Raw genomic sequence first — 10,895 nt, forward strand, 5'->3', positions numbered from 1 at the left:
TTATGAAGCAGTAGGATTCAGTATTACAAACCCAGTTTACCCCTGGGGTAGGGCTAGGTCTGGCTGAGGTTCATAAATTTATATTTCACAGAACCCTGACCCTGATGATGTTTTGCAAAGAACAGTCTTCCTGAACTGTTTTTTCTCCCTTCAGGAACTGTATAATGGGTTTCATAGTACAGTGACCATTAGCACAAGTGTGATAACAGAAATTTGGTCTAGTAGCATTTTTCTCTATAACATTAGCAACAATGGAAATTATGTAGTAACTTTCACATTCCTCTGTATGTATCAAAGATCATCATGTTTCAATTCTTAGTTTTTTCTTGAACTTAACTAGATTCAATATTAATATTCAACAGGCCAAGAGGAAAATATGATATGATCTGATATGGTATGATATGATGATATACTTATTCCTGTTGAAATATTAAACTGAAATATTTAGCTTGTTAGCAAGCTTACTATTGTCCATAACTATCAGGGAAAGGGATGGCTGAAGATTCCTTATCTTTTTGCAAATAACATGAAATGGAAATTTAAAATACAGAAATGAAAAGCTTTGAAAAAAATAAAGCAAGCTAGAATTCATTCATCAGTTTCATGTAGTAAGAGAAAAATATGTACCTTTTCTAACGGTGTTGCTGGCTTTGCCTTAGATAAACAATACATTGTTTACAGAGAAAATTTCTGTTGATAAAGCCAATTAAAGCAATCACAGTTAGGAACATTTAGACCTGGACTTTGAGCTGACACTCCACTTCACTGACTTTGTCCTCTTTTTTTAAACTGGTCAACAGATGATACAGCTTGACAGTCAGCCCACATATTCCAGCTGGGCTGGGGTAGCTAATCAAGTTCCTAACATTTTTAAAAACTAGAGTAGCTGCAAGTGAACTAATACATTGGTGATTTAGAAAGAAAAGCATTAGCACAGCTATCCAAGAGTCAATAAATGAGAACTGCTGCGTCCTGTGTGTTTTGAAACTAATCTGCCTAATTGGCTCCTGGAGTCTCGCTACAAAGATGCACTTTTGTTTTCTGATAAAAGAGATGTAATTACTAAGTGTGGGACTGGGTCAGCCTTGATGAGGAACAGAAAGAAAACCAAAATGTCTTGCCACCCTATCTAGTCTCTGTCGCTAAAGAAATGACCAGAATCCGTGTGATTTTTTCAATCTTTTCCAGTTTGCAAATATTCTTCCTCCTCTCCCAGTCATGTTGGTATGCTTTCCTGTCACTTTTTTTTCCTGTATTTTTGAACTTCATTTTAAAAACTCTACAAATATGTGCTGGTTTTTGCTACAGTATCTCAGATGTGAAAGAGAAGTAATGGTATTTGTTGTTTCTCCTGGTCGTTGTTAAGAATCAGATTCTGCTGAACCAAGTATAAGAGAATAATCAAATAAATCTAAAACAATACAGGAATTGGCTCATATACACATCTTCAAACCAGACTCAAGATCTTTAATTTTTTAGTTGCAAGGTTTTTTTTCTAGTCTCTTATTTTCTTCTCGATTTATTCTTATGCATCTTTGGCTACAAAATTCTTTCTAGATCCTCTGTGCCACTGAAAATATTTTCTCAGCAGTAAGAAATGTTGTACAGGGTATGGAGATATTGTGGTTATTTGTTGCTTGTGTTTTCTTCTTTTCTTTTTTGAATGGGGCATCATAAAAGACAAATCACAGGATTCACTCCAGCCACTTTCACAAATTAAAAGGGAATAAAAACCCTTTTGTTTTCCTTTGTTCCTAATTCTTTCTCACTTGTCACTGGCACATATAAATGACTGCAGTGTGGGCAAGGGTTGAGGGGTTAGAGAAAATAGAACAAAGGTTACTGCCACCCATGTACGGAACTTGAATCCCTACATTAACAGTTGAAAAGTGCTTCCCATCACTGGTCTTTGCATCACCCCTCATAATTTATCCAATTCAAAACAAAAAATATAAGCAATAAATTAATCCTTGTATGTCTTAAGGGAATATGTACTTACAAAGTACAATTTGCTTTCCCTTTGTAATAATCAGAAAGAATTACATCAGAAATTATTACAGAATAGTATGTGAATGAAGGATACTCTTTATTTAAAAAGAAACAAGTATTTCTAAATAACCCATTGAGACATGACCTTTGTTTATGATTAGTATCAATAATGGAACATTATCTGGGATGTTGATCTCAAAAAAATCCTAAGCAACATTTTCTACACAAAAATACTTTTGTATAAAATGCCTTTTGTCAGCTAATTATTAAATAAGTGATCCGGTTATTGCTTTAATTTAGTGAACTATAGTTATACAAAAATGGCTGTTGCTTTATGCTTCATCTTCTCTCACCTATTTGCTCAATCTTAAGTCTATAATTGTATTTCAAGATTGATTTTACTTTTTTATGGGGGTTTTAACTGTTCTTTTCTGTCTTAATTATTATTGTTGACTCTAATGAGACCCTGAAACTTTTGATCAATGTAATGGTACATACATATTTAATGGAATCTGAATGCTTTTGCTTTTAAGTGTTAGTAAGAACATAAAACACTTTAAGAATACATCATGGCATACATGTGTTTGCTGTTATTGTTGGAGTTTTTTGGGGGTTTTTTGGGGGGTTTTGTTTTTGGGGGTTTCCTTAGTGTTGGTGTTTTCTTTTTTGGTTTTGGGTTTGTTTGGGTTTTATATTAAACCTTCTCTGCCGATGGGACTCCTAGATTTTGGTCTGCCAGTATTTTGTTGTTGTTGTTGCTGTAGTTGTTATTGTTGTTGGTTCATTCAATAGCAGTATAAAGCAAACTGAGGAAGGGCTTGAGGACTTGCGCTTAGTAACATTGAAGACATTCAGTAGTCTAACAATTAAACTGCAATTTTTTATACTATTCCCTGAGGAGGAGGCTATCCAGCCTACTAAACCTTCTTCTGTAAGAAATACAGAAATTACAGAAATATAATTTTAGAAATTTCCATTTCCCTTCAAGGTGGAGAAATAAATATATACATAATACTGTGAGGGTCTAATCACTATAGTGTGTAGACTGCATAGTATAAAGAACCTGTCCCTTCCATTCATGAATGCCTGATTCCTGTTAGTGTCTTTAGACATGAGGAAAAGGTGTCAGTGTACAACTCAAGTGATCTTTGGGTTATTCCTGTACTCTTTAGAATTCACTGATGCTTAGGCAAAAGTCAATTTCACATGTCTGGGTGCAGGCACCAGAACCAGGTGTGCAGAAATCAGAGGAGCTCTCATATCAAAAAGCATCTGCAAAAAACCTTGTCATGTAAGCAGCTGCTGTGTACAGTTTAATTTCAGTGATAACTTTGGACTTTTGTAAGTCACCTAATTAATTTTTTTTTCTTTTTCTATAATGAATAATATTGTGTACATATCTAGTAGACAAAATGGTATAACCACAGGATCATCCTTTCTTTTTTCTTTATTTTTTTTTTTTTTTGTTTATTATAACATAATGAGCTGGTATTGGATGCAGAATTCCAGTTCACCTTCTTCAAAGTTGCTCTTTAAAGCTGAAAGCAATACAAAACAAATTCTGGAATTTTTATCTTAGTAAGTATGGTTTTCAATAATGTAGAAAATTGTGGTCAAGATTACCTTACTAGTGCTTGTATATCAACAATTACTATGAATAACATTAAAAAGTTTTGTCATTATTGCTAAATGTTTATATAAAATTCTTCATTGCTTTAATTGAACGTCACAAACTGTAAAGTTTCTCTTGTGTGGGGGCCCATCTTTTGTCATGTTACTTAATGGGACACTTCACAACTGGAATGAATTAGTAGTTGAACATACTTCTCAGTACAGAACTGGGTGTGATAATATTGTCACAAATATGTGATGGGAAAAATCCCATAGAAATTCCCATTGTCACAGGGAGTTATGAAAATCAAACTTCATTGAGTCAATTTGCCAGCTGCTTAGTGATTCAACAGTACTCTAACTCTATTGAGTTACTCTGTTGAGTAAACTCTATTTACTTATTTCTACTCCAAGAGACTGCATGTTTATAATCAGAAATATATTCTTCAAGTCCAGGCATGTGGAATGTGAGGGACTAATGATGCTATTAGTCAACACATCTCATATAATCGCTGAAAGCCTTTGTTTACATGCTGTCTTTGTTTACAAAGGAAAGTGAGAGAGATAAGTGTTTCCAACTTAATCATTTCCCACAGCCATATCAAAAGACTCTGAAAAGATATTTGTGAATGTTAGTCTTTTACTGCGTGTCCCAAAGATGAATCACATGCCAGTTCCTGAAACAGACTCCTGTGGTTTTCTGCAGCAATGCTTGCAATGTGCCAATGTGCATTGTCAAACTTATTGAAATTTAGTTTTAATTCCATTTTAAAACCACTGATATTAGAAGTCATAATCGTAAAATAGTACAACTTTCTTCTTCCGGCAACCTCATTTCATTAAGAACCAGCAATTTTGTAGTAAAATGTGATTAAATGTGGCTTCATTAATTGTTGTAGAATTTTAAGAGATACAGATTATGCCAAAGAAAAAGGTTCCTGAAAGTCACTGTATTGAACTTGAATAAACAAAGTTATTTTATTGAAAATTATAGTTTGTCATGGCTCTAAAATTTATAGGAATGGAATCATCTTCAAAACCTCCTAGGATTGAAGAAGAAAATTGTATTTGGTGTAATAGGGAGCATTTGCGATTTTTTTTCATGCGAAGCAATGTGCTCTATGTACTTGCTATCAAGAAACTTGTTCAATCTTCACCTGCCTTTGGGATCACACTTCTGATGACTTTTAAAATGAGAGAAGGTGGCTCTCTGGGAGAGATTGGAAATATTTGTATGCATACAATGGAAGTCTACTATCTGTTGTGAAGCTTTGCTGGGAAATTAGAAAATTTCCTCTGTAAACATTAATCTGGCTTTCACAACTACAGAAAACATTTTGATTTTGATCAAATTGCATTTATATGCAATTGTGTAACCAAAAGGTAAGTATTAAAAAAATAAAAGAAGAACTAAGATTATGTATTTTAGAGACTTTTCTGCCACAGATTTAGAGTTGTTTTTTTTTTTTTTTTAATTTAGTGCACCATACTTAAGAGTGGGGTGAAATGAACACATTTTGCTATGGAGTTCACTTGCATGTAGATCAAATGTTTTATAAGTCCATAGATATATAAACTTTGATTGTTATATTTATGTCTCACATTGTTCCTGAAAAGAATTTATGAAAGCATACCTCAGATTTATATTTGAATAATTTTTTTTTACATTTTGATAATGTTTCTTTGTAAAAAAGGTGTACATGTTTGCAGAATAAACGTGGTTATTTTTTATCTTTATTTAAAAAGTTTCTGTACTACAAGGTAATAAACTCATATATGGTTTTGTTAAGATTTGTAAGAGTCTTGCTGAATCTGACTATAAAAAACCAACATTCCATCCCGATTAGCCAGTTATATATCTGAGTGTCTGTGGTTATGGTCATTTTTGTCTAAGGAGTTCCAGGTGAAAATACAAGGGGGAAACAGAAATAGAAAAGCTGAGAGGGTCCCAAATTTCCTTGTACATTTCCATAGGAAGATGCAATACTGATATCTGTCAATGAACTAAGACAGATGAAAGCTGAAATTCATTCATTAATGAATTCAATTGCTAATGAATCTCTCTGGAGACTTTGCATCTAGAGAACATCTGCTACACAAAAGAGTGTTTTCTGAAGCTATGAATTACAGGTCCTGCTCATGAAATATACTGTACTGAAGTTGGTTTCTCCTTTAAAATCTTACCCAGGGACAGAACTAGTACAACTACTGAGAGAGCTGTCCTGCAAATTGTGTTAGAATAAAACAAGTTCTGTTGCATTTATCATCTTGTTGTTTGTAATTTTGGGGGTTTTTGTTTGTTTGTGGATTCCCTCACATTTTTAACACCATGGCAAAAATTAAAATGAAATTATAATGTATTATTATAATGTAATTAAAATGTATTCATATTTTCAAGTTAATTTTTAATTTGCCTCCTCAAAAGCTTCTGGAATTTCATAGCAAAATTAAAGATCTAGAAAAAATAAGGGCAATTTTTCCATTTAACACCAAGGGGGGAAAAAACCACCTCTGAGTTGATCTCACAGATTTAAACATCTGAAAACAACTGTCCTCTTTTATTAAATTTTGAGATCTTACAATGCAAACCTGACTAATATTTAAGAAAGTGTTATTAGAAGAGTTCCCATCCTTAAAATTTTATAAACATAAAATAAATCATGATAAATAAAAATATTACCACAAAAAATTGGTGGCTGAGGGATCTTAACATATTGTATCCAGGTACTATTAGGGCTAAAAATAAAAAGCAATTTATTTTTATGACCATCTCTATTAATTTACCATTAAATTATTTTTCTCTGATTAAATTATCCAAAATTCCTAGGTATGTTTTTTTTTAGCTTACTTTTCAGTTTCATGTTCTAGATATTTTACGGGGTCTTTTGGTTCTCTCTTTCTCGCTCTCTTTCCTTATTTTAGGTCAGAACTTTTTTTCCAGTGTCTCTTTCCTCATTTCATTAGTCTTTTAGTTATGCAAAACCAGTGTTCTATGCCCCGTGGAAGCTTTGTGACACCCACTACACCATCTTCTTCATCCTTCTTGTGGTGTAACTATTTCAGCACCTGCTCTTTCTTCCTGCCTTGGGTAGTTAAGTATTATTTTCATACACATGCTGTCTTGGTCTATGTTAGCAATAGTAAAGATAAGCCCCAGGTTATATATTCATTACTAAAGAATGAAAACAAAGTTTTTATTTTTAGTTCCTTTTCTGACAGCTGTCTGGACAGGTTATTTCTGGACATACAGAGCATCTCAGCTTCATGGCTGCATCTAACTTTGATTTAACAGATAGAAAATATGTTTGCCTGAAGATATCTAAGGGGACAATAGAAAAAGCAGCATTTCTTTGCCCTTTTGTGCCTACAGTGGTAGGTACTCACATCTCTGAAAATAAATTGTGAGGGTGGTCATTCTAACATGAAAACTTTGTTTAAAAGTTAGAAATATTGTTTTTAAAATTACCATTTGGGAATTAAGTGACCTGCACTTCAGAAGACAATATGCTAATGAGAACACAGGAGGACAGTGTGATAAAGAATTTAACAGCCTTCATATTATTGGAAGGATGTTGTGCAATTCAGAAATAGTGTTATTCTGTTTCTATGGCTCTTTTTCTTCTTTTCTTCCTAGTTTTGCACTTCCTGAGCAAAGAACTGTTTGTGTTTTTTCTCCTTTGCATCAGCTGTTTGGTTGGATGAGTCAGGAAGCTCATTACCTTGTGTCAGCACAAGTGCAGTTGTACAGAGTTCATGTTGAGCCATGTCTAGTCTTTCAAATTGTCTTATTATCCAACTACACGGTGAACTCTTTGTTTGATGAACAAATGCTCTCCAGCAAAAGACCTTTGTGTGCAAAGGAAACTCATATTCCTCCTCCTTACTCATTTTAATTGATTGTTCAGTGGCTTGGAAAACTAACTTCTTTGTCCTGTTGTAACTCTGCATTTCAGACCACCCGAGGCAGGTATAGAGGGACAAAACCAGTGTTTGTACTGTGCTGCGTACAAATTACAGATTTTTTTTTTCCTGTGGACAAAAATAAAGAACAAAAATCATATGCTACAATGCCAGTGGAATAACTATCAATCTCACAACTGCAGGTAAGTTAAAATAAGAAGCTAATAATTTATGTAATTCTCACAATATTCATACACCTTTTTACATTTCACTAACCTTACGAATAAAAACATTCAGTACTTGGTTCAGCAAAAAATGTCAGGATAAATTTTGTTTATTTTTTATCTTTTTTCCTTCTCAATTTATAATTTTGTGCTACCAGAAAATTAAATACCTGTTTTTCTGTCCCCCACATCAAGACAGAACCAGATTTTGCTTCTCCTTAATTGTCTGAAGAAGGATGCCTATGAAATAATCAAATTTCCCTTGAATCAGCATGTTTCTCAGTTTACTTGCTGCATGAATGAATAAGAACTTAATGATTCCAGGCAAATTATTCCATTCAACAACGAAGTGGGACACTTTACATTGTTTCATCTCTTGCCACAACAGTTTTTGCTGTAAGGATTGCTTTCTAAATTCTTTTCAACATTTTTTTATTATGGAAATTTTAAAGGTTGGGAGATAGGAGGGACCATTTCTTTTCAACCTGAAATAGAGAGAATTCTGCAAGAATTCCAATCGTTTCACTGATCATTGTTAATTGGAGTTTTTAGTCTTTTAGTATTTTGAGACAATGAAAATTGATGAATGCACGGACATTCAAAATTACACCCTCAGTCAGGTATTAGAATTTTGTGAAATATACCATTTCTAACAGCCCTATCTCAACCTCCAAAACACATATGGATTTCAAGTCTTTAGCATCATGTGATTCATTCTTGAGAATCCACTTCTGTTGTCCTTATAACTTGCCAATTTAGACAGAGTTGGAGAAGGTCCCCAGTAGGATCTTGAATGAATACCAGCCTGCAGCCAAATCAGGGAAAAAAACATAAAAACTGCATCAACTACACACTAAAAATCCCTGGTCCTGTGAAACTCTGTCTGTTGCTTACTAGTATTATGAATTAAAAGTCTAATAGATTTTTGTGCTCATAATAAGTGAGTCTGTCACACTAAATGCAGTAATTTTTTGAAATTGCTTTATTGTCAACGTGGCTGTGTGCCATCAAGAGAAAGGAAAATATAATCTGAGCCCCTATATACTAATTAAACCAGATGGATGCTTTTTCTTGAACAGATATAATCAAGTATTAATCACTGGGGAAGGTACAACTGCCTGGAGTCACCCTCTTGGAGTTGGTCCAAACAAGTTGTGTTGAGCACACCAAAAATCAACAGGACTTGAATGAAAGAGAAAAAAAAAACCAAACTTCAGCTTCAAAACAAATATTTTGTTATGCTATTTGAACTAGCTACATACCTGGAATATATGACCTCAGGAGATACAGATGTTGCTACAGAATCTGACTTAATTTCAGCAACATGAAGCTCAGTCCTCTAGCATCCAGCAGGATCCTCAAAGTGGGATTCAGTGCTCCTGCAGGTTTATCATGGAGCAGCTACCAAAAGACAATGAAAAAAGGTAGGCAAAGAATGTGTCTAAGGTGATCTCTGATGCCTTGGCTGTTGAATAAAGGCTGCTCGTTAGAAACATCTTAGTTGGGTGTCAGTATAGGCATACAACCATTAAAGAGAAAAATAACTCTGTTTTGAGTATTTGAAAATACCCAGAGAAACTGGTATTAGGTAAGTGTAATGGGAACTCAATGGACTCAATGGGGCCTCAATTCCTCACTTACAGTATTGTCCAGTTATGGGTAAGACGGTGACAATCTGCCTTTTCCCTGTCAAAGGCTCTTCTACAAGCCCTGTAAGATTTATGGGGCAAAAAAATCTGATAAGCTAAGACTGTGTTATATCCTGTGGCCTGAAGATATAGTCTGTTAGAGAGTCTCTCTATATAGGCCTATATTCTAGTCTCTTAGAAAACTTTACACTTAGTGTATTAAAGAAAAATAAGTGTAGGCACCCCTGGACACAGGCATAAGAAGTTGCTTTTGAAACCATTGAATTATATTATTCATTATGCTGCCTCCTCTGGTGGTCACAGACTTGAATGGAACTACCATGACTCTGAAATCCTGGACAAATGTTCTTTAGAAAGAACTCAATCCCTTTTCAGGGTCTTCAGCTAGGTGGAAAAATAATCAGTGCTTGCATAGCTCCTCCAATCTTTGAATTTTGATGTGATTTACAGTCACTAAGTGGCTAGATTGTTATATGGAGTATTTGTGAGCAAGTATGTGGGGAAGTTTTTGATTCAAAATTGGAATTGTCTTTTACTTAGAATGCTGCCAGGGTTGGAGAGTATATTTCCTGAATTTATCTCAAATTATGCTGATTTTGGATTGCCTCAGTTTTATCGTTTCAGCTCTAGTATGGAAAATTCTGTAGCCAGTCTATTAGCTGCTTATAACGTTGGCTACTGAAGTCTATATTAACCTTACCTTAATCTTCTGGGCTTCATTATAATACAAATAATTAAAAAAATCATAACTTGAGTATTTGAATTGCATGGTATTTCCTGTCTTCACCTCTCCCAGGCCTGAAAGCATTAGGAAGGTTCTCAGGAGAAAAATTCAACACGGCAATGGCTCCAACTCAGAGACACACTCCTAATTTCTGTTAGTTAAACAGAATGACGGAGCTGGCCTTGTGACTTCATCTGTGTCACGGAGGGGAACACTAGCACATCATTCATAATGAGCTACTCTCCATGGGTCAGAGAGCTAGGGGCAAACCTGGAAGGTTTTGCATGTATGAGTAGTCCCTGTCTTCTCTTTTTCTGACATTATTAACTTGGGTCTTACACCTTGAGCTTTACAGGTACTGGTAATATGTCCTTGCAGACATAAGTTGTTTCAAATGAGCAAAATTGGAGTTTCATGCTACGTGACTAATTAGTATAAGCAAATCTTGTCTCATAGCAACCTAGATCTGGTGATGAACACCTGCCAGTCCAGATGGTTTGGGGAGGAATTTTCCAGTTTAAAAGAATAAAGTACTGTTGCTGAGCTGCTTCAAACTATTATTCAACAGGAATTTTGGAAGAAGTCTGAGAAGTGATTATGGTGAAATCTTAACAAATAACAATCTCCAAAATTGTCATGCTCAATTGTCATCACTTGTCAAGGTATGACTTTTAAATAATGCATGGCTGTTACATCTTATTCTGCCTATGTGTGCTAAAAATGGTATTGAACAGGCATAAACTTGGGAATAATGCAAAATGAATATGATCTACAAAGTTACAATTTATTTTTTTTAAT

The sequence above is a fragment of the Pyrgilauda ruficollis genome, unplaced genomic scaffold (assembly GCF_017590135.1).
Source record: "Pyrgilauda ruficollis isolate IOZ18807 unplaced genomic scaffold, ASM1759013v1 scaffold19, whole genome shotgun sequence".
NCBI classification, from domain to species: Eukaryota; Metazoa; Chordata; class Aves; order Passeriformes; family Passeridae; genus Pyrgilauda; species Pyrgilauda ruficollis.